This window comes from Panthera leo, chromosome D2 (assembly GCF_018350215.1).
Source record: "Panthera leo isolate Ple1 chromosome D2, P.leo_Ple1_pat1.1, whole genome shotgun sequence".
In the NCBI taxonomy this organism is placed as follows: domain Eukaryota; kingdom Metazoa; phylum Chordata; class Mammalia; order Carnivora; family Felidae; genus Panthera; species Panthera leo.
In genome coordinates, this window is record NC_056689.1 from 66,701,838 (window position 1) to 66,729,000 (window position 27,163).

The following is a 27,163-nucleotide window of genomic DNA, read 5'->3' on the forward strand; positions in this document are numbered from 1 at the left end:
GATCTAATGAAGTGATATGCTAGCAGAAACTTGAAGAAAGACGATTTACCAAGTGACAGACTTTTGAAGTAAAGAGAAGAGGGCATCCACCACAGAGGTGACAGGGTGCTCAAAGATCTGGCAGCTTTAATTTGCATTGTAGCATGTTTATGGAACTTCATAGTGGGGTGACATTAAAGTGACTTCTCTGAGGTCCTGCCGCAAGGCTGAGGATCAAGGTCAGCTCTCTTTCCACCACATCTTTCTCCCCAGTTGTAGGCGGCCAGGCTCTCCCTAACACCCTGAGCTTCCTGAATGGAATTCTGCCTGACCAGTTGCCCTCCCAGCAGGTGCTCACAGTGAATCACCTCTGTTATTCTTGATTTCAAGCTGCATCTCTTTGGACAAGTTATCTCAATACACTGGCAAATTGCAATAGTTATGATCATAGTAATCACATCACAAGAATAATCAAATGCTATTGAAACAAAAATGCACCGATTTAGGCTAGGCTTCAGCTACTGTAATGTGCATTTAAGTTTATGCACATTTATGATTTATGATAGAGATGATGCCCTTTATGATTCCCCGGAGCTGTAATAGACTGCCCCCTCTGCAATCTGGTTTTGTTTGGCAATTTACTTCCCCTTCCCCCACCCTCCATTTTGAGAGGAAGGGAAAGCAACCCACTTGCTGCAATCTGAGCCCCTATACACTAAGGCAAGGCTAACATCATGATGAACCACTAATTGATCATTCCCTTCAATCCACTTTTTACGGGACAGGACCAGATTCGGTTTGTGTAAACAACCTTCGTGTAGCAATCAGTTCAGCAAGTTGGTCTCTTTATCACTTTCCTGAGGCTGGCTGGATACCACATTTTCTGCCCCATGTCTGCTGGTCTCATTCTGGCTACTCTGTAATTTTCAGACTCTTGAAAGCAGACAGTGTCTGCCACTGGTTTTCTCTGCAGAAAGAAGCTGTCTGGGGGCACCTGGGTGGCTCAGTTGGTTAAGCTCCGACTTCGGCTCAGGTCATGATCTCGTGGTCCATGGGTTTGAGCCCCACGTGGGTCTCTGTGATAACAGCTCAGAGCCTGGAGCCTGTTTCAGAGTCTGTGTCTCCCTCTCTCTCTGACCCTCCCCCGTTCATGCTCTGTCTCTCTCTGTCTCAAAAATAAATAAACGTTAAAAAAAAAATTGACAGAAGCTGTCTGGTTGTTTGGAAGTGGGGGCCAGAAGACTTTTTTGAAGCTATTGTATTTACATATCAAGGACATTGGGTCTACTTCAACTGTGTGCTTATTTGAGGTGACTTGGGGAGAGGTGATGCCAGGCCCTCACCCCTCAGTACCACTTTCAGGGGACCACACATTGGGAAGATTGCTTTGTTCTTCCATACCCATTTTAAATTCCGTATTTCCTAGCAGCATTTTCATCCAGGAGGCCAGGAAATCTTTTATTGACAACCAGGGACATAGCCCTAAGAGAGGGAGGCAGACAGGACTGAAAACTCCAGCCCTCCATCTCCACAGTTACTTTGGTGCTCTTCACCTATCTGAGTGCTTATTACAGGCTGCCAGGTCCTAGGATTACTCAGCTTTGTGTATCTTTTCTCCATTCTATGTTGAGCTCTTAGAGGAGAAAGAGGGTCATAGTTATCTCTGCCTCCCACATGTCCAGTAGAGGTTCCATAAAACCTGGGCAGCTTGTCAACAGCAAAAACCAGTCCATTGTATCTCAGTAAAGCTGGGGCAAAAGGCAAACACCAGATGAATGAGAAGATTGACTGTACTCAGGCTATTGCAATAAGAAGAGCACCCCAGATCCAAAGATCGGGATGTCTCCACAGGGTGGTTTTGCCTTAAACTTCTATGGGAACAGAAAGGAGAATAAATAAGTTCCAAGTGGGGAGGTTTACAGTTGGGGTTGTTTTGCAAGAAGGACAAGTCTCAGTCAGTTATCAGACCAGGAAATGTTTTTCTCTGTGGTTAGTTAGTTTCATGGGGACAAATAGTTCTAATCTCAGCTAATCAGTCATGAGACCAAGAACAGGAAGTGGGAGAGGCTGTGTCCAGCCTTGTCAGCAGGTTCAGACAAAAGGGAGAAGGGCTGTGTTTGGCCTTGTCACAGGTAAATAAGGGAGCCACCCCCATGTCTTATGACAGCCGTGAGAAAGAGTGGACTTTGAGTCTTATCTAAGTCATGTGGGGAAGGGTAGTTCTTTGTGATAAACTGTTTGTTGGAACACAAAAGGTTGGGAGACTTCTTAACTGCCACTGTTTTCCAGGAGCACGGGGCTCAAGTAAAGTTTAATATTGTCAAACTGAATAAAAGCAAATGCACGAGAGAGAGAGAGAGAGAGAAAGAGAGACAGAGAGAAATAATATATTTATGCAGAGAGTATATACGTGTTATAAACACATATTTGTTCAATATATCAGTCTATATTGGCCAGTGGTCTCTTCAAATAAAGATGATTCCTGCTCTCTCTCCCCACTTCTGCTCTTTATTTGTGACCTACTCAAATGAAAAACTAGAGACAGAAGACAGAAAGTCCAAAGGGAAGAATTGCATTTGAGGTTTTTAGATTTTAAAACTTGTAGGATAAATATCACACTGACAACTTTTCCACCTGAACAGAAGGTGTGAGAAGCAGTGAAAACAAAGAGAGCTTCTGCGTGCATATTAGGGTGCTGATGGTGGCCAAGGAGGCTGTGGTCTGAAGAGCTGTGGTCAGGCGATCATGAAAGTTCAGTGTGATCCTTGTTGACCCTCCAGTGGTCCATCACTCACCATCCTCCCAGCTTGGTGGAGCTGAAACCCTGTATCCAAGCTGTTTTGCAACCACCCACCTATACCTGAGGCTCACTGGGTCAGAGCCTGTGAGAGAGTAATGATTGCTCAGGAGCTACCTACACATTTCTCTCCCCCTACACATTTCTCACTCAGGGCACTGAGCTTTCGCCCATGTGTTTCCAGCCCAGACTTGGAGAGGAGAGAGCAGGCGTGAGCCATAAGGAAAAGAGTCGGAAGGTGAGGACGTTCTTTGAAAAGCAAGCTTTGTTTGCAGCCCTATCTCTTTTAAGTTTCAGTTTGTTTATTCCTAACAAACAGGAGATGAGCAGTTCTGGATATAATTATTTAAAGGAGGGGCCAACATGACGGAGAAGTAGGGGGATCCGAACTTCCCTCGACTCCCAAACAAAGAAGTGTTGAAGCCAAAGGATTTTGAACCCCAGGAGTCCAGGAGGAAAAAAGACAGTCGTGCTTCCAGGGACCCACCGGGACAACCTGACAGGCCATAGGTGCATGATTGAGAACTGGGAGAGATAAAACGAATGGAGGGGAGGGATCCCCTTCCACAGAGAGACAAAGGGAAGAGAAAGAGCCACTGAGGAAGTGTAGGACTGTATCTAGAGAAGAGAAAAACCTCGGACCAGAACGAAGAAAGATCCAATCTCTAACTGCGGGACTTTCTCAGGACTGGTACTGGCTGCCCGGATGGTGCACCTGGGGAGGAGGGGAGCCAGCCTCAGGCTCGATGGTAGGTCAGGGGTGCAGGCCACAGTAGGAGAAAGAGATCCCCTCCGTGGAGTGCTGTGGAACAGGACAAAGCCTGAGGCACCCACCAGCCAGAGACCATATATTGGGAGGGGAGCTGCACTTCCCCAGTACTGGGGCACCCAGAGCAGAAGTTTGAATCCCAGCCAAGCACCAAGGAAGCAGGGGAGTCAGTGGGGTGAGCCAAACCACCTCGTTTATGCCCACAGCACAGTTAGGATGGCTTAAACAGAGTGGTTAGGGACACCGGGTCTGTGGAGGATACACTGGGGTGGGGGGGGTCACCATTTTTCTCCCCACCACGACCAAGGTGGGGCCTCAAGGATCAGACAGTGGGCCCACAGTGGAGGCAAGACCTGCCCATACCAAACCACGCCCCTCGGTGGTAACTGCATATCTACTGGAAAGGGATAGATGCTGAGGAACCAGACGGCCCCTCCTGGAGACTAGCGTTGCTGCATTGCCTAGATTAATTCTTGGACAATTCTTGTTATATAGATATATTCTTCCTTCCTTTTCTCCTTCTTATCTGTTCCCTCCTCTAGTCTAGTTACTCTGGTTGTTGGTTTGTTTAAGCAGATATATTTAATCCATTCTCTTAATACATGTTCCACACCTCCTTCTTTATTCTCCATTCTGCCTCTCTCAATTAAGCCATATAGTTTCTCTATCTGGATAACTTTATTTTCTTTTTCCTTTTCCCCACCTCCTTCTTTATGTTCCTTTCTCTCTCTCTCTGGATTAGGCTGTGTAGTTTCTCTGGTGAATTTTTTTTTTCTTTCTTTTTCCCTGCCCCTGTCATTTCTCTCTTTGTATGGGATAAGGCCTCTCCCATCAGCACTGCCTCCACCTTGTTGTTTACTTGTAACTGGTTATTCTGTTTTTCTGTTTTTCTTTTTTTCGGGGGGGGGGGGGTTGTTTTGTTTTGTGTGTTTGTGTGTTTTTGTTTTCTGTTTGTCTGTCTGTTTTCCTTTCCAAGGCTACTTCAACGAACAAATCAAAGCACACCTGGGGGAGGGTCCAAAACATCACTACAAGTCACAACAACAGAGGGCAAGTAACACTCTTCAAAACACACCTCCTGAAGGGCCTGGCCCTGGACAATGTATGACCCCTCTTTAATATAGTAGTGCTCACAGGTGCAGGGCACATAACAAGCTTTAAAAACACATAAGGGACGGAAAACTAGCCAAAATGATGAAACGGAAGAATTCTCCTCAAAAGAAATTCCAGGAAGAAGTGACAGCTGAAGAATTGATCAAAACAGATATAAACAATATAACTGAAAAAGAATTTAGAATAATAGTCATAAGATTAAATCCCTGGGCTTGAAAAAAGCTTAGAAGACAGCAGAGAATCTTATTGCAGAGATCAAAGAAATAAAAAATAGTCATGATGAATTAAAAATGCTATAAATGAGGTGCAAAATAAAATAAAGGTGACCACAGTGTGGATTGAAGAGGCAGAGGGGAGAATAGGTGAATTAGAAGATAAAATTATGGAAAAAGAGGAAGTGAGAAAAAGAGAGGTAAAAAAAATCCAGGATCACAAGGGGAGAATTAGAGAACTAAGTGACTCAATCAAATGGAACAATATCCATATCATAGGACAAGAGACATCACTACAACCATGAAACCTATGGATAACACAATGACTCTAAATTCCTATCTTTCAATAATAACACTGAATATAAATGGGCTCAATGCTCCAATCAAAAGACATAGGGTATCAGAATAGATAAAAAAAACAAGACCCATCTATTTTCTGTCTACAAGAGACCCATTTTAGACCTGAGGACACCTTTAGATTGAAAGTGAGTGGGGGGGCGCCTGGGTGGCTTGGTCGGTTAAGCATCTGACTTCGGCTCAGGTCATGATCTCACGGTCCGTGAGTTCAAGCCCCGCGTCGGGCTCTATGCTGACAGCTCAGAGCCTGGAGCCTGTTTCAGATTCTGTGTCTCCCTCTCTCTCTGCCCCTCCCCTGTTCATGCTCTGTCTCAAAAATAAATAAACGTTAAATAAATAAATAAATAAATGAATAAATAAATAAATGAAAGTGAGTGGATGGAGAACCATCTATCATGCTACCAGAAGTCAAAAAGAAAGCTGGAGTAGCCATACTAATATCAGACAAACTAGACTTTAAATTAAAGGCTGTAACAAGAGACGAATAAGGGCATTATATAAGAACAATAGGGTCTATCCATCAGGAAGAGCTAAAAATTATAAATGTCTATGCACTGAATTCAGAAGCACCCAAATATATAAAACAATTAATTACAAATATAAGCAATCTTATTGGTAAGAATGTGGTAATTGCAGGGGACATTAATACTCCACTTACAACAATGGACAGATCATCTACACAGAAAATCAATAAAGAAACAATGGCCCTGAATGATACACTGGACCAGATGGACTTGACAGATATATTTAGAACTCTACATCCTAAAGCAGCAGAATATACCTTCTCCTCGAGTGCACATGGAACATTCACCAAGATATATCACATACTGGGTCACAAAACAGTCCTCAAAAATATACAAGAATTGAGATCATACCATGCACACTTTCAGATCACAATGTTATGAAACTTGAAATCAACCACAAGAAAAAGTCTGGAAAACCTCCAAAAGCATGGAGGATAAAGAACATCTACCAGGGCGTCTGGGTGGCTCAGTCAGTTAAGCGTCCGACTTCAGCTCAGGTCATGATCTCGCAGTCCGTGGGTTCGAGCCCCGCGTTGGGCTCTGTGCTGACAGCTCAGAGCCTGGAGCCTGTTTCAGATTCTGTGTCTCCCTCTTTCTCTGGCCCTCCCCTGTTCATGTTCTCTGTCTCAAAAATAAATAAATGTTAAAAAAAAATTAAAAAAAAAAAAAAAAAAAGAACATCCTACCAAAGAGTGAATGGGTCAACCAGGCAATTAGAGAAGAAATTTAAAAATATATGTAAACAAATGAAAATGAAAACACAATAACCCAAACCCTTTGGGATGCAGCAAAGGAAAATACATTGCAATCCAGGCCTATCTCAAGAAACAAGAAAAATCCCAAATACAAAATCTAACAGCACACCAAAAGGAACTAGAAACAGAATAGCAAAGAAATCCTAAACCCAGCAGAAGAAGAGAAATAATAAAGATCAGAGCAGAAATAAATATAGAATCCAAAAAACAAAACAACAACAAAAACAGTAGAACAGATTAATGAAACCAAGAGTTGGTTTCCCTCAGAATTTCCTCAGAATTTCCCTCAGAAATACAAGCAATTATCAGGGCATACTTTGAAAAATTATATGCCAACAAACTAGACAACCTGGAAGAAATGAACAAATTGCTAAACACCCACACACTATCAAAACTCAAACAGGAATAAATAGAAAACTTGAACAGACCCATAACTAGTAAAGAAACTGAATAAGTCATCAAAAATTTCCCAACAACTAAGAGTCCTGGACCAGATGGCTTCCCTGGGGAATTCTACCAGACAATTAAAGCAAACTTAATACCTATCCTTCTCAAGCTGTTCCAAAAAATAGAAATGGAAGGAAAACTTCTGGACTCATCGTATGAAGCCAGCATTACTTTGATTCCCAAACCAGACAGAGACCCCACAAAAAAAGAAGAACTACAGGCCAATATCCCTGACGAATATGGATGCAAAAATTCTCAACAAGATACTAGCAAATCAAATTCAACAACATATAAAAAGAATTATTCACCATGATCAAGTGGGATTCATTTCTGGGCTGCAGGGCTGGTTCAATATTCGCAAATCAATCAATGTGATACATCACATTAATAAAAGAAAGGATAAGCACCATATGATCCTGTCAATAGATGCAGAAAAAGCATTTGACAAAATACAGCATCCTTTCTTAATAAAAACCCTCAAGAAACTCATGATAGAAGGAACATACTCAAACATCATAAAAGCCATATATGAAAAGCCCACAGCTAATATCATCCTCAATGGGGAAAAACTGAGAGCTTTCTCCCTGAGATCAGGAACACGACAGGGATGTCCACCCTCCCCACTGTTGTTTAACAGTGTTGGAAATCCTAGCATCAGCAATCAGACAACAGAATAAAATAAAAGGCATCAAAATTGGCAAAGAAGAAGTCAAATTTTCACTCTTTGCAGACGACATGACACTCGACGTGGAAAACCCAAAGTCTCTACCAAAACCAGCATTCTTCTCAAAGCTCAAACAAACAATCCTAAAATTTGTATGGAACCACAAAAGACCCCGAATAGCCACAGTAATACTGAAGAAGAAAACCAAAGTGGGAGGCATCACAATCCCAGACTTTAGCCACTACTACAAAGTTGTAATCATCAAGACAGTATGGTATTGACACAAAAACGGACACATAGGCCAATAAAATAGAATAGACAACTCAGAATTGGACCCACAAATGTTATGGCCAACTAATCTTTGACAAAGCAGGAAAGAGTATCCAATGGAAAAAAGACAGTCTCTTTAGCAAATGATGCTGGGAGAACTGGACAGCAACATGTAGAAGAATGAACCTAGGCCACTTTCTTACACCATTCACAAAAATAAACTCAAAATGGACAAAAGACCTAAATGTGAGACAGGAAACCATCAAAACCCAAGAGGGGAAAGCAGGCAACAACCTCTGACCTCAGCCACAGCAATTTCTTAATCGACACATCTCCAAAGGCAAGGGAATTCAAAGCAAAAATGAACTATTGGGACCTCATCAACATAAAAATCTTCTGCATTGCAAAGGAAACAATCAACAAAACTAAAAGACAACCGACAGAATGGGAAAAGATATTTGCAAGTGACATATCAGATAAAGGGCTACTATCCAAAATCTATAAAGAACTCACCAAACTCTACACCCGAAAAACAAATAATCCAGTGAAGAAATGGGCAGAAGACATGAATAGACACTTTTCTAAAGAAGACATCCAGATGGCCAACAGACACATAAAACGATGCTCAATGTCACTCATCATTAGGGAAACACAAATCAAAGCCACACTGAGATACCACCTCACACCAGAGTGGCTAAAATGAACAAATCAGAAGACTATAGATGCTGGAGAAGATGTGGAGAAATGGGAACCCTCTTACACTGTTGGTGGGAATGCAAACTGGTACAGCCACTCTGGAAAACAGTGTGGAGATTCCTCAAAAAAATTAAAAGTAGAACTACCCTATGACCCAGCAATAGCACTGCTAGGAATTTACCCAAGGGATACAGGAATGCTGATGCATAGGGGAACATTACTCCCAATGTTTATAGCAGCATTTTCAACAATAGCCAAATTATGGGAAGAACATAAATGTCCATAAACTGATGAATTGATAAAGAAGAGATGGTTTACATTTACAACGGAATACTACTTGGCAATGAGAAAGAATAAAATCATGCCATATGCAGCAATGTGGATGGCACTGGAGGGTATTATGCTAAGTGAAATAAGTCAGTCAGAGAAAGACAGATATCATATGTTTTCATTCATATGTGGATGTTGAGAAACTTAACAGAAGAATGTGAGGGGAGGGAAGGGGGGAAAATCACTACAGAGAGGGAGGGAGGCAAACCATAATAGACTCTTAAATACAGAGAACAAACTGAGGGTTGATGGGGGTTGGGGGAGAGGGGAAAGTGGGTAATGGGCACTGAGAAGGGCACTTGTTGGGATGAGCACTGGGTGTTGTATGTAAGGAATAAATCACGGGAATCTACCCCCAAAACCAAGAGCACACTGTATACACTGTATGTTAGCCAACCTGACAATAAATTGTATTAAAAAATAGATAAAATATATTAAATATGTGAATAAAAATATTAAAGATAGATGATATATCAATGATAGATAAAAATAATAAATAAGTAAAAAGCACAGGAAGGAGACTTTGGTTCCGGATGCAGATTTGGTTCTAGATTGCTATATATTACGTTGCTTGTGTGACCTTCAGACAAGTCACTTTACCTCTCTGGACTTGAGTTTCTTCCCTTGCAACAGATCATGAGTTTTGTCATATGTAATGTGAGCAATGTGCCTTACACATGTGTGGTTACACATTAGAACATTTGAGGAGAGCTTTTTTTTTTTTTTAATCAGATGTCCAGGCCTCTATCCAGGCCAATTAAATCAGAATCTCTGGAGAGTGGATCCCAGGCATAGATGTTTTTTAAAGTTCCCCGTGTGGTTTTTTTTTTTTTTTTTAATGTTTATTTATTTATTTTGAAAGAGAAAAAGAGTGTGAGTGCAGCGCTTAGAGGAGTGACAGAGAGAAATGGTGAGAGAGAAATCGAGAGAGAGAGAGAATATGAATCCCAAGCAGGCTCCATGCTGTCAGCACAAAGCATAACTCAGGGCCTGAACCCATGAACCGTGAGATCATGACCTGAGCCAAAACCAAGCGTCAGAAGCTTAACAGATTGAGCCACTCAGGAACCCTCCCTCCATGTGATTTTAATGTGCAGCCAAGTTAAAAACCCAATAAACTAGGTGATTTTTAAGAGTTCTTCCAGGTTTAAGATTCAAAGTACCAGACACTTGATAGAACAAGATAAAGTAGATAGCCCATTGTTTGAATTGAAAGGAGTCAGTGAATATAGTGTGATGCAAATAAAAGTTATGCACTCGTGATTTGGGGCAACCATTTGAAAAGCTGAGCCCAATGTGGTGAAAAGATATACGAATCTGGACAAAGATCATGGGATTGACCAATAAACCTAGAGATCAGCATCCTGGGAGATTTGCTGCATTTGTTAATCAATAAATATTTAGTGAGCGCTATAGGCCAACTGCTGCCAAACTCTATAGTTGAAACACAGGCAAATGGGACATGTCCACACTACCAGCAGAGACACTAATCATTTCTCTGTAGGCATCATGAAACGCCTCATGGAGGAGGTAGCATTTGAATGAAACCTTAAGAATGGCTGGAAGTATATGCACACGTGGAACTCAGGTTGGGGGTGGGAAGCACATTGGAGACGGGAGAAAGAGGGTAAACAAAGAAACAAAGCTCCACACTTCACACTAAGCGAAACTGAACTCTGTGCTTCTCCAAACACAGCTCTTTCGCATCGCCATACCTTTAATCAAGGTATTCTTCCTGCCTCTGACACCTCTCCTCTTTTTACATGGACAAGTCCCGTCATTTCTAAAGAGCCAACTGAGAGTAACTTCCTCTAGGATACCATCACTGAGGCACCAGGTCTGTCTCCCAGTACCTCCCCATGTTTGCCTCCATCGTGAGTCTTACACATAACAGCCCCCATTGTGCTGTGAGCTCTTCAAGGGCAGGAATGTCCCACATATTCATATTCATTCACGGTCTGGTTTCCATTGTCTATCACATGTCCTGGCTCTTATAGGTCTTCGGTAAGTATTTATTTAGCTGGTCTAAGAAAATAGTCTTTTTAAGAAGATAGATTTTATCATTCTTTAGCTCAAATTTTTTTTTTAATGATTTCTTGTTTACTTTTAATAAAATCCAGACTCTTTACTGGGGTCTACAAAGTCCTAGATGATTTGGACCCACATGTTTTTCTAACCTTTAATCTTTCCTTCTTTTTCACTACGTACATAAAACAAACTTGAAAGTCTTGAGGCACAAGTAAATTAACTACCCGCCAGGACAAAACTTAACTCTTCTTACAAGGAAAATGAAGAAATACAGATAATCACACTGTGGCATCTGGCATACAATCAGAACTTTCTAGTTATGTGAAAAAGCATGAAAATGTGACCCAAATCCAAGAGAGAAATCAGTCAATAGGAACAGATACAGAAATGAAAGGGATGATGGGATTAGCAGAAAGGGTTTTAAAATAGCCATTAGAGGGGCACCTGGGTGGTTCAGTCGGTTAAGCTTCTGACTTGGGCGCAGGTGATCTGACAGCTTGTGAGTTTGATCCCCGTGTCAGGCTCTGTGCTGACAGCTCAGAGCCTGGAGCCTGCTTGGGATTCTGTGTCTCCTTGTCTCTCTGCCCCTCCCCTGCTTGCACTCTGTCTCTCTCAAAAATAAACAAACATTAAAAAAAATTTTTTTTAAATAGCCATTAGAGGAGATAACATAACTAAAAAAAATCTCAGTTAATCTCAAAGAATGCAGGAAAGGAGGAAAAAGGAACGAAGAACAGATGGCCCAAATGGAAAACAAAAAGCAAGATGGGAGACTCGATCCCAGTTAAAGGTAAATAAACACTCCAATTAAAAGACAAAGATTGGGGTTCCTGGGTAGCTTAGTTGGTTCGCCGTTCAACTTCAGCTCAGGTCATTATCTCACAGTCTGTGAGTTCAAGCCCCGTATCAGGCTCTGGGTTGATAGCTCAGAGCCTAGAGCCTGCTTCAGATTCTGGGTCTTCCTCTCTCTTTGCCCCTCCCCTACTAGCACTCTGTTTCTCTCTCTCTCTCTTAAAAATAAACATTTAAAAAAAATTTTTTAAAAGACAAAGATTGTCTGACTGGATAAAAGCAAAACTGAAAATAATCACATGGGAAATGGCAAATGTCCAGTTTGACCAAGTCATCAGGTGTGAAAAGTTAAGTAATGGGAGATAAGACTGGAAAGTCTGACTGAAGCCAAATTATGTTGGGTCATAGATGTCAAACCCTATACTTATTTCAGGTGCTTGTGTCTTCTGTGTGCAAATAAATAGTCCACCCCATAAAATGGAATGACTTTCTGGAAGAACAGGTATAAAGCTGACTTATTTTCCAGAATGTTTTAGTTCATAAGAAAAGCAAAGCTTTCTCCCTTCTGATTCTTACCTTCCTCGTGAGGAAACAGGGTGGCCATGGTCATGCATCAGCTGCCCAAGCCACCAATGCATAAATAAGCCAGGTGACAAACAAAACGTCAACCTTTAAGCTACATACTATGATCTTTCTTTTAAAAGTGAAAATGTACTTGGACACTGGAGAAAGTAATAAGTTTAGTCTTCTCTTGTCATTAAATCAATAAAGAAATTAAAGAAAACATTACTCAAAACTGTGGTTCTTGGAAGATACCGCTTTTTTTTATTATCGTCATCATTATTATTGTTATTTCATTTTTCAGTGGCCACCGAGTATAAAAGTTCCTGGAGTTAAAGGCATTGCAAGATATAGAAAAGATATTGCTTTTGCCTGAGTTTCATGAAGCTGATATCAATCTTTTATTTCATAAACGTCAGGCTGGTTATTGCGTTAAACGTAAGCTTTGGTGCATTAAAAGTGGCAGTGACAGGAATACAAATAAGAGAATTCCCAAGGATACTAAGCAGGGGCCTGGGGAAGGACTGGCTTCCCTCCGACACCCGGAGAATGAAATTCAGGAAAGGTCACACAGCAGCCAGACTTTGGAGATAAATCTAAGCTCAACTGACTCTGTGAATAACTCAGCGGTACAGTTTTTTGCCGTTGTTTTTTCTCAGCCAGAAGAGAAAAGACAAAGGATTTGACTGAGCCTCAGAGGGAGGTCTGGATGTAGGGAGGTCTAAAAAGGCCCCGACTTGCCTCAGAAGATCTGGAGTTTACTCCCCAATTCAGCCGCCCCCAATAGCGCCCTCTGGAGGCCTCAGTTAGATCTGTAAGATAACAGCATTTTTTGAGCACTCTTTCTACAAGTCCTTTCTCGCTTGAAATTTTAAGGACCTAGTACATACCTATAGGGAGCAATCAGTGACATCTGGAAAATACTCTCCAAATACCAGTTGTCCTGATGCCAATCACAACCTTGAGAGGAACGAAGGGTAGAGCTGAGTAAAGCGAATTTTACCTAAACCGATGGACGAGCAGTTAGCTAACCAACTGATAGCTCTGGTCCTAGGTCACAGGTCCTCTGGCTTCCAACAACACGTCCTCTATCCTATCCATCACTGCCTTTCAACAAATAGAATATAAGGCTTGTTTAAAGGGTACATTCAGGCAAAACGGGGAAACAGTGCTTTTGAGCTCTTCAGGAAGAATTTGGATCTGGGATCAAACAATAAAATGGAATGGGGCTGTCCATAAGGTCAGGATTAAGAATGGAGTTTGCCTACTTCTGAGTATATACTCAAAAGAATTGAAAATATGTCTTCAAACAAATCTTTGAACACAGGTATCATTAGTGCCAGGGGATGAGAACTTTAGGCAGTACATCTGGATAATTTCTCGATTGGCAAACTCTTGACTTCCAAAGTCCCAAGTGCCTACTCTTGCCTTTCCTCATTACTATTCCCTTCAGGTACCTCATACCCTGGTCAGACCACAGGACAATTTTACCTGCCCTACACTTTCTTGACATTATATCCCTGCTCACACTATTCCCTCAGTCTGTATTGGATTCTATGCCTTCATCTAAACATATCTTCACAATTCTGAGAGGCATTGTCTGATGCTTCCAGATGGAAGGGCGTCTCTCCCTTTCTCGTCTGTATACTTTACTTCTTTCCTATAATTATTCCTGAACTTGGCTCAGCTCCCCTCTTAAACAGTACATTCCTTTAAGGCTAGAGGAATGCAGATTGTCACAGCACATGGACTTAGGGACTCAAACCAATCTTATCTTGATCTTTACGGTGCCAAGAGTACTTAATTGCCATCTCACTTTGGATATTAAACAGCAAATGCACAATAATATTTGTTGAGTGTTATTTCTTTACTTATTCATTTTATTTTAAAGCCACTTCAACATTAAAGCTCTTTTTCAATATTTATTCATTAATTTATTTTACAACTCGCTTTTGGAGTAATATTATGTAATACCAAAACAAATTTACAAAACAGCCATGGACTTCTATGAATATTTTTAGGGAATTTTCTTCTACAATTTTCTAGGGAAAAAAAGGAGGTACTAAAGATCAAGACTCAGGATCTCTTTCCCATATCACCAGGAGAACCTTAGCCTTCAAGAATGTTCCTTGTGACAGGTTTTTAAAGCTCCCAGACGAAAACATGCTGAACTGAAAGGAAATACTTTCTTTTCATTGCTTTAAACCCTTATTCACTTGACTACTAAAACACATACCTAATCATAGCACATATTTAAAGTCATGAAATATTTTCAGTACACTGCCTGAGGCAAATGATGTATTGTATATTCATCCCACAGTTCAGTAAATTCTGGATACAAAGACGTAAACCGATGCTCTCAAGGGATCGTGTCAGCGCAAACTTCCCTTAAAAAACAGTTCTTCCTCTCCAGAATTTGATTTTCTTTCTGAAAGATGGTATTCTTTAGATATGTCTCAGGTGACATACATAAATCTAGGCTACAGATCTTTCCTACAGTCATCAAAGCACATTCTGCCCTGTGACCGAATCACTTCCGCACAGGTGAGGCTCTTCCTGCTGTTCCTAGCAGGTTAGAGCTGCCCCCTAAAAGCCTTACGTCCAAGTAGGCATTTGCTAAATGAAATAAAAATTCTCCATTGAATTTGCCAGAGTTCTGATCAACCCCCCGCCACTGCTTTGATGTCTCTCAGGAAGTGCTGGCTACCTCAGGGAGTTAGCAGGTAGCAGACATGAATCACAGTGTGGCGTGCCAAGTGCCTCTCTTTGTCAGAGACTGAGAAACTGGTTTACGAACCTCTGTATTTTATCCATTTGCTTCTGCAAATCCTGTGGTCTCTGCCACTTTGCCTTTTCCAGCAATTCTACCACCAGTATCTTTAGGGCTTTTTGTCCCTCTCTCACATTGTACAGTAGACCACTAGAATGAATGGAAGATTATTTGTGAAACTCTGTTACCATGTGTGAGGTACTGTGCTAGATGCCTAGAGATTAAATCGCGAGAACAAATATGGCCGCTTACATGGTGGACCTCACAGTCTAGTGGGTGAAGACAGGCTGTCGGTCAAATCATGACACAATAAATGGCTTACAGATGCAGTAAGCGCTACATAGAACAGCATGTACTGTTGAGGTGGTAAGAGGGTTTACAGGAGGCTCTGAGCTGTTCAGGAAGGACAGGGATCACTTCCGCGAGATAGTGAAGCACTAGCTGAGAACTGACTTGTGAGTGGGAGCTGACAGTGGAGGTGAGCATTCCAGGCAGAGCTAGTGGCATGTGCAAAGGGCCTGTGGGAAGGAGTCTGGGAGTTATGAGGGCTGAAAGTCAGGTTGTAGGGCTAGAGCAAAGAGAGTTAGAGAGCGGGGAGAGAGAGAGACCTAGAGAGGAAGGACCATGTCAAGTCATACAGGCCCTTAGCTCTACATTCCAGGGTCCTTATTCTATGAGTCTCAGAAGTCAAAGGAGAATTTTAAGCAGAGGGCTGACCTAATTGGATTTGGGTTTCAAAACCAGTGGGAAAATTACTGATACAAAAGGAGGAGAGGGCAGCAAATTAAGGGGGAAGAAATAGTAACCAGCAGATTAATATTAACAATGTTTTCATTAGTGAGCTTTTGCTGTGTCCCACTCTCAGTCCTAAATTGACCATCTAGTCTTAGAGAAGCAATCCATTCGAAGTCATTTCCAAGTAGATCCTTGACAACCCAACCTGCCGTATTAACTTTCCGGCCTTCAGAGGTACTAATGGAAACGAGAGGAGAAAGAGCATCCTCCGTGGCCCGCTCCTAGAAAGTGTGGTGCACCTGCTGGCAGTCACTAACTCACTCGGTTTCAGCATGAGATGAGCTCAGAGGCCACCTGAGTATGCAGTTCCCTGGGCCTCTGGTAACTACAGTGTCACTGTGCAGCCAGCTCCAAACCGCATTCCTGTCCCGGAAGACCATGACTGAGTGAGGACCTCAGTCGCATGCCACCTCACTCTTGCAGGAATTCTGAGCATGTGACTTTAAGTTATAGGTCCATCACATTACTTTTGTATATGAACCAATCCCTCTCTTTGCTTTCCCTCTAGGGTGTTTTTAATGACAATGATTCCTCACTATAGCCTTGAGCTTAATACATAATAGGGGACTGTCTGACAAGTGAGGAAGCTTTTTTCCTTTTTTTTTTTTTTTTTTTTTTGAGAGAGAGAGAGAGGGAGAGAAGGAGAATCCCAAGCAGGCTTCGTGCCATCAACACAGAGCCCAGTGAGGGGCTCCATCTCACAAACCTCAAGATCATGACCTGAACCGAAATCAAGAGACGCTTAACCGACTGCACCACCCAGGTGCCCCAAGGAAGCTTTTTAAGTGAGAACCCCATCAACTTGTGCATTTAATCATCTTTATGCGGATGATACAACTAAATTTGGGACTACTGTTTATTTAGAAAGACTCCTTAAATATCAAAGACATTCTACCTGACGTCCTGAACCTTTATCATCAATCCTATCTTCCTAATGAAACTAAATAGTCTGGTCCTGGTGGGCTCACTGATTGTCAAACCTGCTACGTCCACAAACCCAAGAGCGACTCTACAGAAGTCCCCTTGTCCTCTCCCTTGGTTGACATTCCACCAGCCATCAGGGTCCATATTTCTAAAAATACCTCTTCTGTTGAGCTCTTCCTGATTACTGCCCCTGAAGAGGCCATGATAGCTTTCTTCTCTAAATCTTCCAAAGCTTTTAGAACACAGTTTGCCTTTTAGACCAATGCCCCCACGCACACACTCCCTAGGTTGTAAGTTGTTTGAAGGCAAGGGCTTCAACAATGACCATCTACTGCCTGCTGGTGGTGTTTGCAGAGTGCACTCCATGCGTCGAATGTAACTGACATGCAGATGGCCCCCGAGAGCCCCAAACTTAATCCCAGTCCTCCCAAGGCTGTCTCAGCAATGCAGGGAAATAGGTTTCTCATGTTTGAGCTACTATTTCCATCAGCAAGGCTGGGTCTTCTGGTTGCCAAGATCATCATAAACAAACCTACAAAAATGGTTTGCAATCCCATGCATGTAAATGTGTGAAAATCACTGACGAGAGTAACGGGTATGTATCTGCTACTGTATCCAGAAAAGTTACTTATGTATGTAAGCAGCTCTTTGTTTTCCTACAGAACTTTGTACTGCTAAGGAATTGGGGCCGCTCTGATCCTTGTACTCATAGTACCCGGAGCTATGCCTGGTTGATAGAAGCCCCACAAATATTTGTGATTCTGGTATGTTTTGCCACCATGATGAAAGTACTACATTATAACAGTGTTATCCCTTCCCAGACATATTTCCATTTTAAAAAGGACACCTGCAGAAAATAAAGCTTGTCCTACATCTTTAATAAAGTTGGCTGCTGCTTCTTTGAACCACAGCTATGGGATGGCCCACTCACCTCTCAGAAGATTCTCTGCTCTCCCAGCTCTGTTTTGAGTTTGCCAACCGCAGGGACAGAGTCGTGCATGCATCTGTCAGTCACCTGGCACAGAAGTGAGCAGACAGAAAGAATACAGTAAAGATTTGGTATTTCTGACCATGTTATGTGCACAATCTCAAAAGCTGATGGGAGAGAGTACACGGCATTGCCCCTTCCAATCCCAGCTCCAGGAATGGACACTACTGAGCACCAGGCTATCCTATGCCAGAACATTCTCACCCACACTGAAGAAGACACGTCCAGGTCTTCCAAAAGGGCCAGAACTAAGCAGTCAAAAGAGGATCAATAAAACAAGGATTTGGCTCTGTTACTTGTGAACTTGACTTTTTTTACCTACATCATCACCAAGAGATGGTCAATCCACTAAACCTCTATCCTGTCAAGGAAAAAGTCCATCTTTGACAGCCCTGCCTGTAGAAATTTATCCTGATACTGAGCCTGTCTTCCATGTAACTTCCTACTATTGGAGGAAAAATTAGGTCCTTAATGACAGGGATTTTTGTCTTTTTTTCTTTGTTTAATTCTTAGTTAACATACAGTGTAGTCTTGGCTTCAGGAGTAGAACCCAGTGCTCATCCCAACAAGTGCCCTCCATAATGCCCATCACACTTTCAGCCCATTCCCCACCTACCTCTACCCTCCAGCAACTCTCAGTTTGTTCTCTGTATATAAGCATCTCTTATGGTTTGCCTCCCTCTCTGTTTTTATCTTATTTTTCCTTCCCTTCCCTTCTGTTATCTGTTGTCTTTTTCAAATTCCACCTATGAGTGAAATCACGTGATATCTATCTTTCTCTGACTGGCTTATTTTGCTAAGCAAATACCCTCTAGTTCCATCCATATTGTTGTAAGTGACAGGATTTCATTCTTTTTCATCACCAAGTAGTATTCCATTGTGTGTGTGTGTGTGTTTACATATAAGTATATATATGTTTATATATATATGTATGTATGTATATATAATGTATATATATATATAAAAGAGAGAGAATATATATATATATATATATATATATATATATATATATAAGATATATATATATAAAACCCCAGTGTCTGGAACAGAGCCTGGCACAGAGTAGCACTCAATACTTTTCAAATGAATGAATGAATGAATAAGTCCTCACTCTGCTTCTCAGAGCCACATGGAATAAGTCTCCCTCCTTCCACATACCACCTTTTTAGACAATGAAGCCCCTCACCTTTCTGCTAAAATTTCTCCAAGACAAATTTCCAAGCTGCTTCACTATCCTGGTCAGTCTTCTCTGACCACTAAATCAAAGTGCTCAACAGGCTGGCTCAAGGTGGCTTTATCTCTCTCTTTAATAAGACTACAGATCCTGTGAGGATGGGGTCACGGTCACAATTAGGTATATAATATGCATTATGCTCTCACAGCCTGATAGAGCACCTTGCATCACAGCATACAGTAAGTGTTCAATAAATGCTGATGAATGAAGCTGTTAGCCTCCCTTTAGGTTGGTAGTGCTCATCTGGATTTCCATGGCAAGTTCTCTTGCTTTTTCTTCCTTTCTGTTTTGTCTATCTTTTCTCTGTAGCATTCACTCTTAATGAACTCCTCCCTCCTAGGACCGATTGGGGCTTATCATTTATTAGGAAATCAACAACAAAACACACTAACTCGAGCAGCTGGGTGACTCAGTCAGTTAAGCATTCAACTCTTGATTTCAGCTCAGGTCACGATCTTACAGTTCATGAATCCAAGCCCTGCATCAGTCCCCGTGCTGACAGCACAGAGCCTGCTTGGGATTCTCTCTCTCTCTCTCTCTCTCTCTCTGCCTCTCCCCTGCTTGTGCTCTCCCTTTCTCAAAATAAATAATAACTTTAAAAAGCCACACACTATAAAGTGGAAAAGTACCCTCTTAACCAAGGTTATTCTTCTCCCTACCCCCACCCCATGCACACGCATAATTCTTCAACCTGTACAGTAGGCGGTAAGAGCCATGGGAGAGAATTAGAATGATCAGGAATGATCAGTGAGACAAAGGCAGAGACTGGAAGAGCATGGATTCCCTCATTCATGAGTTAAGTGAAATCTTTGACACATGTTCACTTTACATTTGTAAGAAAGTCTTGGCTTTATTTTTTTAAATATATCCCGTAACACTTTCTAGAAGTATAGGAGCATAATTGATTAAATAGAGTGATATCCCATGTTTTTAATTAACCCAGACATAGCTTGCTTTGGGAGGTGACTTGGGCCATCATGGAACGCTGTGGGCCCGGCCCCTGGCGAGGCGAGCATGCGACATTCCTCAAAGAAGGGAAACAGCTTGAGGCTCTGGAGTTGCACCCTAAGCGGGACTGAGCACATATGAACATCCAGGCACTCAGTCTCACTGTGTCACTCTCCCTCCTGCTGTCCTGTCAGCATGAGAAAACTGAAGCTCAGGTGACTTTCCCAAAGCCACTCGATCAGCAATTAGGCGATCCAGGATTTAAACCCAAGTACGTGGCTCTGCCATCACAGCCTGTGATCTCAGTCACTAGACCGTGCGAAAGACAGGAACCAGAGACTCAGAGTTCCCGAGACTGGGACAGGAATTATCCCTCAGACCGGTGACGAAACAGATACAACTTGCCCCTTGCCCCAGGTCCCTGTCTACTGCTATTCAATCCGCATGCTTCCCAGCCTTCGAGCCTCTGTGCAAATCGCTGCTTCTTGGGAGCCTCCCCCTGTCACTCACAAGGCTGAGCCCTTCCTGCTCTGCAGCCTCAGAGAAGTTGCCAGTTCTCCGGTGGCACCACCTTAATCTGCCCCATTTTGTGTGCTGTGCTGCTCGGAGAATGTTCCTAGGTCATCTTCACACGTGTGTGCACATACGCCCACTCTCGCCCCCAAGTCAGCTTTATGTTCGTGGCCGCAGAGAAGGAGACTTGGCTGGTTTTCGCAGCGCCCACCTAGGAGCCTGCACACAGTGCGACCCGGCAGCTCCCGTCCCGTTCAGGCTGAGGGAGACTGCCGAGGCTACTGACAGCCGGCCGGAGACAAGCAGACACAGGAACGGTGGCAGGTAACCTGTTGTGAACAAATTACGTTCAGACAAAATACAGAGTAGAGAGTGGAGCAGCCTCTGGAGAGGTGTAGACGAAGTTCTAGAGAATCCTTCCAATTTGGGGTGTAGGAAAAAATCAGGGCGGGCTAGAAGGAGAAGGTGACGTTTCCCCTGGGCTTTGACGAATGGTAGAAGTTGGGGATGTGGGAGAGGATGGGAGTTCCAGATGGATAGCAAGGGCAAAAGCCCTGAGGTGAGTGACCCCAGGGAGGACACAAGGGAGAAAGAACAAATCCATTCAGTGCCTCATCTGGTGCAGGAAGGGTGCAGCAGGGGAATGAAGTTGGTTAGGTGGGTGGGGTCCAGATGGGGGATGGAGGTGTTTGAACCACAGGACTGGCATTTGAGATCTAGTCTGTGGATAGTAGGGAGTCATAGGAGGTTTTAGAGCAGAGGAGTGGTGCAATCACAAATGGGCTTCAGAAAATATTCAGCTGTAATTCACATGGAAAGTGTATTGGAAACAGAAGAGACTTATGGCAGAGATACCAGTATGAGAGGTCACAACAAAATGATCAAAGTTCTGAAACAACTGGGGCAGTAGTGTGGGAAGGGAAAGAGAGGGTTGTGAGGGCCCTGGGAGGTAGAACGAATGAAATTCCACACAGAGGGCATCAGAGAGGACAGACACCTGGGGAGCTGAGAATAGTAACATTTACCGGATGTTTACAGGCTCCGTGCTGAGCAACGATGCACATCTTAGCCCTAGAGATCCTCACACCCACCCCAGGAAGTGGGCATCCCCATTTTACAGGTGTGGTCACTGAGGCACCAAGAAGTTAAACAACTTGCCACACACACACACACAGCTGGCAAGTGGCAGCGCTGGGGAGTTGAACCAGACCATCGTGGCCACAGCTCACACCCCTCATCACAAGACTGGGCTGAATCACAGAATTCCAGCAGGTTAGGGCAGAAAAGCATGAAGAGCCTAAGAAGGTGCCTGCCGAGAAAGCACTGGAAAGCAAGGTGGAGACAATGGCGGGGGGGGGGGGGGGGGGGGGGGGGGGAAGGGGGGGGTGGTCCAGGGGCAAAGGGGGAGGAGGGACTCAGAAGGGAGCACTCCTCACTGACCACTCTGTGCTGCAGCCAAGCCGAGCACTTTTTTTTTAATTAAGTTTTTAATTTTAACTCCAGTATAGTTAATGTACAGTGTTACATTTGTTTCGGGTGTGCAATAGTGATTCAATGGTCCTATACCTTACTCAGTGCTCATCATGATGAGTATACTCCTAATCCCCTTCACCCATTTCAACTAACCCCCCCCTCCACCTCCCCTTTGGTAACCATCAGTTTGTTCTCTATATTTGTGAGTCTGTTTCTTGGTTTGTCTCTTCCTTGCTTTCTTTTCCCTTTGCTCATTTGTTTTCTTTCTTAAATTCCACATGAGTGAGATCATATGGTATTTGTCTTTCTCTGACTTATTTCTCTTAGCACCATGCTCTCTAGCTCCATCCATGTCATTGCAGATGGCAGGATTTCATTCTTTTTTATAGGTGAGTAGTATCCCATTGTATATATATATACCACATGTTCTTTACCGGTTCATCAGTCAATGGACACTTGGGCTACGCCCATAATTTGGCTATTGCAAATAATGCTGCAATAAACACAGTGGTGAACGTAGCTCTTCAAATTACTGTTTTTTGTACTTGTTAGGTAAATGCTAGTAGTACAATTCCTGGACAGTAGGTAGTTCTACTTTTAACTTTTTCAGGAATGCCAGACACGTAAGGAGCACCTAGGGTGGCTCAGTCAGATGAGCGTCTGACTTTGGCTCAGGTCATGATCTCATGGTTCGTGCCTCACATCTGGCTCACTGCTGTCAGCCTGTCAGTGCAGAGCCCGCTTCTGATCCTCTGCCCCCCTCTCTCTCTCTCTGTCCCTCCCCCCGCTTGCACCCTCTCCCCCCAAAAATAAATTAGGGGTGCCTGGGTGGCTCAGTTGGTTAAGCATCTGACTTCAGTTCAGGTCATGATCTCACGGTTCACGAGTGGAGCCCCACGTCGGGCTCTGTGCTGACGGCGTAGAGCCTGGAGCCTGTTTCGGTTTCTGTGTCTCCCTCTCTCTGACCCTCCCCTACTCGTACTCTGTCTCTCTCTCAAAAAGAAAAAGAAAAAATAAGTTAGTTAAAAAATTTAAAAAGGAATACCAAGCACTTTAAATGCTTCCCTCCCTGAACACAGCAGCCACGCTGTGAGAGAGGTACCATTGCCTTCATCTTCCATTTACAGACAAAGAAATAGAAGCCCAGGGGCATCTGGGTGGCTCAGTCGTTTAAGCATCTGACTTTGGCTCAGGTCATGATCTTATGGTTCAAGGGTTCGAGCCCCAAGTCGGGCTCTGTGCTGACAGTTCAGAGCCTGGAACCTGCTTTGGATTCTGTGCCTATCGCTCTCTCTCTCTTTGCCCCTCCCCTGCTCACACTCTGTCTCTCTCTCTCTCAAAAAAAAATAAATGTTAAAAAAATTAAAAAAAGAAGAAACAGAAGCCCAGAGCTTGTGCATGAGGTTCTAGGATTCAACCCAGGTCTGTTTAAAAAAATAAAGAGATTAACTCAGGTCTTTTTGTCATCAAAGTCAGAATTCTTACCCATCCTTTGCCAAAATGGACACAAGAATTCACACAAATGAGAAAAAAGAAGAGGCCACTGTCTATGGCTGCTAAGAGGAGGTACAACCATACAGCTCCCAATCCAAACACTTCTCTCAGTGACTAACACTATTAGTAATCACACTGGCAGAACCAGTGGAAGATGGGGCCATCCCAGACAACCTAGGAAGTGTACATCCTGCTGAAAGGACCCTGGCTGCATTACATGCCATGAAATAATTGAAATAAACGAGATAAAAATAAAGTAAAATGGCGCTGAGGACGGGGCCGGACAACCATGGGTGGGAGGGAAATAGGACATGAGGAACTGGAGAAAATGAATATGGAGTCAATGTTTTCACAAAGTCTGAAGATGCTGACTATCTCTAGAGAGGCAGTGAGACCGGCCCCGCCCTGAGCAGGGACAGTTCTTTGTAAATAGCTGTTGACTCATTAATTGAAACCGGGGAAGGGATTGTTTTTTCGGGAGGAAAAAATATTGAGTAGATTTGTAGTCAAAAGGAAAAGGCCCTAGGTGGCGGGGGGGGGGGGGGGGGGGGGGGATTAAAATGCAAATACAAGAGGAAGTAATGAGATAAATCAGCTTGGAGAGCCCAAGGGTCCAAGTGGGAGAAGAGCTTGCCTTGAAAGGGAGGAGAGAACTCTCTTCTCCAGAGAAGTAATCAAATGAAGCTGTGGTGAGCAGAAGACTCATGGGGCAGAAGTTGCTCGTCAGCAGAGGGAACTCAGGAGCCTCAGGTGAGGACAGGATACCAGCAACATCCTTTCCACATGTCACCTAACAAGTATCCCGGAGCAGGGCCCCTAAAGTTGCCAGCACACTTCCTAAAAGGGAAGAGGTCACTAAAGGACTAAGATGCCTGAGGCAGGGATGGGTCCCCAAGTTAAGCCTCAGGGGCCCCAGTCCCAGTTTGACCACTGACTTGCTTGGTCACCCAGAACAGGTGCTTCCCCTCTTGGGGGCTCGGTTGGTCTCTACCAAATCTAGAGGTTGAACTTGATCCGTGGATTTCAAAGGACTAGTGGCCCAGCATGGACAATGACGAAGTGTGTGTTTGCAACACTTAATCCAAATATAATACATCCATGTCTCTTAAGTGTATGGTTCTCTGGATATTCACACCCTGGGCATGCAAAGAAACCCACACCCAGATGAAGAAACGCAACATGACGAGTAGCTCCAAAGCCCCTTGCGCTCACTTCCAGTCACTAACCCCCACCCAGAGGAGCCCGTGCCCCAGCAGCAGAGATGAGCCCCACCTGTGTTTGTCCTGTCTCTCCATCAGGCCTAGAGGGCGCTGTTTGGGGCCAGGTTTCTTCCATTCAGCACCACCCACGGCGCGGTGTGTAATGAGGGCATTGGCAATAATACGTTCCCCCCAAAATGACAAAAGTGAAGGCCATCCCATGACTCCTTCATCAGATTAAATGCATTTAAGTTCAATGACCCTCCTTTATTCTGAAATAATGTTCTTCCACCTATTTTGTGACAAAATCTTGTCCTCGAAGTTTGGTTGGTTTTCTGGTTTTATTGTTGATACACTCGTCTTTACCCCTGTGCCGCAAATCCCATCTCTAAATTACACGGCCTTGAAATTTGGCTAGGCCAGGAAATCCCCGGGTCTGGGCCCTGCTGGTGTGAACGAACTCCAGGGTTCTGGGCACTGTGATTTACTGGGCAGAGTCTCTTCAGGACTCTGAGCATCCTGGTTAAAGGCCCCTCTGACGGCTGAGTGTGGAAGGAGAGAGCTAAGTCCACAGACGCTCAGCAGTGCCAGGAAAAGCTGCAGAACTGAAAGTCTTTACTTTTCTTGAGAGGAGAATGGAGAGAGGGAGGGGAGGCCTGTAGGCCACACACACTGTGTCCACACAGTGACGGGACTCCATAGTGTCGACTGCTCTGTAAACCAGACCAGATGAGGTTCAGTCAGGCAGCACAGAAGTCTAGACCCGAGGAGAAGGTGGGGAGCCCACTTACAGGACAGGACCGGAGAACAGAGCCAGACCACGTGAAGTCAGGTCTGAGTGTCCTCACCTCGGAGTCCCCCGGGGAATTCAGGAAAGAGGAGGATGGGCCATGGGCTGTGTCCCAGGAGGCCCTGAGAGCTGAAGCGGGACCTTGAAGAGCCTGCGAGACCTCATGGCAGGCACTCAGTTAATTTAAAGGAAAAAAAAAAAAAACTTGCTACACTAACTGACAGTAAGAAAATCACCTGTGCCGCTGCAAACACTACCAGCTGTGATGGCGTTTGAATCCATCCTTAAAAACAACAATTCAGGCTCAGTCACTGCCCTGAAGGAGCCATGAAGGCAATAGCATAAACGTGAAATAAAATACAAAACCAAAAAGGGAATCTCAGAGTGCCCAGTTCTTAAAGAATAGTTGTCTGGTGAGATTATGGAGCCTGTGATGGAATCTTCCATCAGGATCTACTTACTGAAGGGGAGGGGCCTTCAAGGCAAAACTCAGATCTGCCTTCCCCACCGGTGGTGCTGTTACTTATGCAGCTAAATCTCCTTCAGAACAATCCATTACAAGGCAATCCTCCCTCACATCAAATCAATCTGAGGCCATGTTTCACATCACTAGTTTGTAAAAGGAGGCACCAAGAGCTCCTTGGTGTAGTTCGTATCCTAGTGCATGTGACATAGGATTCCTTACAAACGTAACTTTTTAAAACACCTTCTATATGGCATAAAGCAAAATATATATCAGCATTTCTCCATAGTTGGTTGTTTTTGCTACCGGGTCAACAAGGGGCAGCTCTGTTTTGTTGCTGGCTATCCAGCCTTCAACACCCACCGTTCCATTTGTTCCTCCATCTCCTGTTTGGGAACATTTCCCACCTTTCAAGGCCTTGGCAGAAGGTAAGTCCAACACCTGCCACCACACACTCCCTCCTCTATTAACAGAAGTCAAGGGGTCGTGTTGTTTCTCCACCGCCCCCTGAGGCAGGCCGGCAATCCAGGCTTCACAGGTCAGATACTTGTTCCTGGTACCATGAGCGCTGCCGAGCGGTGCTAATTCAGGGAGAATGTTTGAAGGTCAGATTCAGCACAGAAGTGCATCCTTCTGATGCCAACTGTTCCCAACACCCGTGCCACCAACAATCCTCCATAAACCTCTTCTCCCTCTGCTTTTTTTCCCCTAAATATGGAGTCAATTTCTGATTCTTACAGATGAGAACCCAGCGAGTACATTTTCTACTATATATGTAATGGGGCCTTACATCGGCCCAATAAGCCCTACCTCCAGATCACAGATTCTTCAATAGTAGAGACATGTTCTATTATTTCTTCCCTTAGATGCTCAACGACAGGGTTGGGTGATACTAACTGATGCTAACAAGAAAGAGAAAGGGATTAGATGACCTCATAAGGGAATGTATCGAACTTAGTATGAAGTTCTCTGAAAAGAAGTCAAATAGAAGCACTTTGAATCTCCCAGAGTGGATTTGGTTTTCAATAATACAATAAGCTAACATGTTGAAGTGTAAGCATATAAATAACTCCACTGCATATCTGCCTCACGAGACATTATGTCCCAGGTATTTAATTTTAAAGTCACACTGAACATTATGTTTTAGTTAATGAACCTTGCTTCATAAGGCAATGAAAGCATTTCTGCCAATTAGCATCAGGTCCACTTCATATACATATCCCTCTAATTCTGCACTCGCCCACTGGGGTGGGGGGTGGGGGTAGAAGGTAATGACTT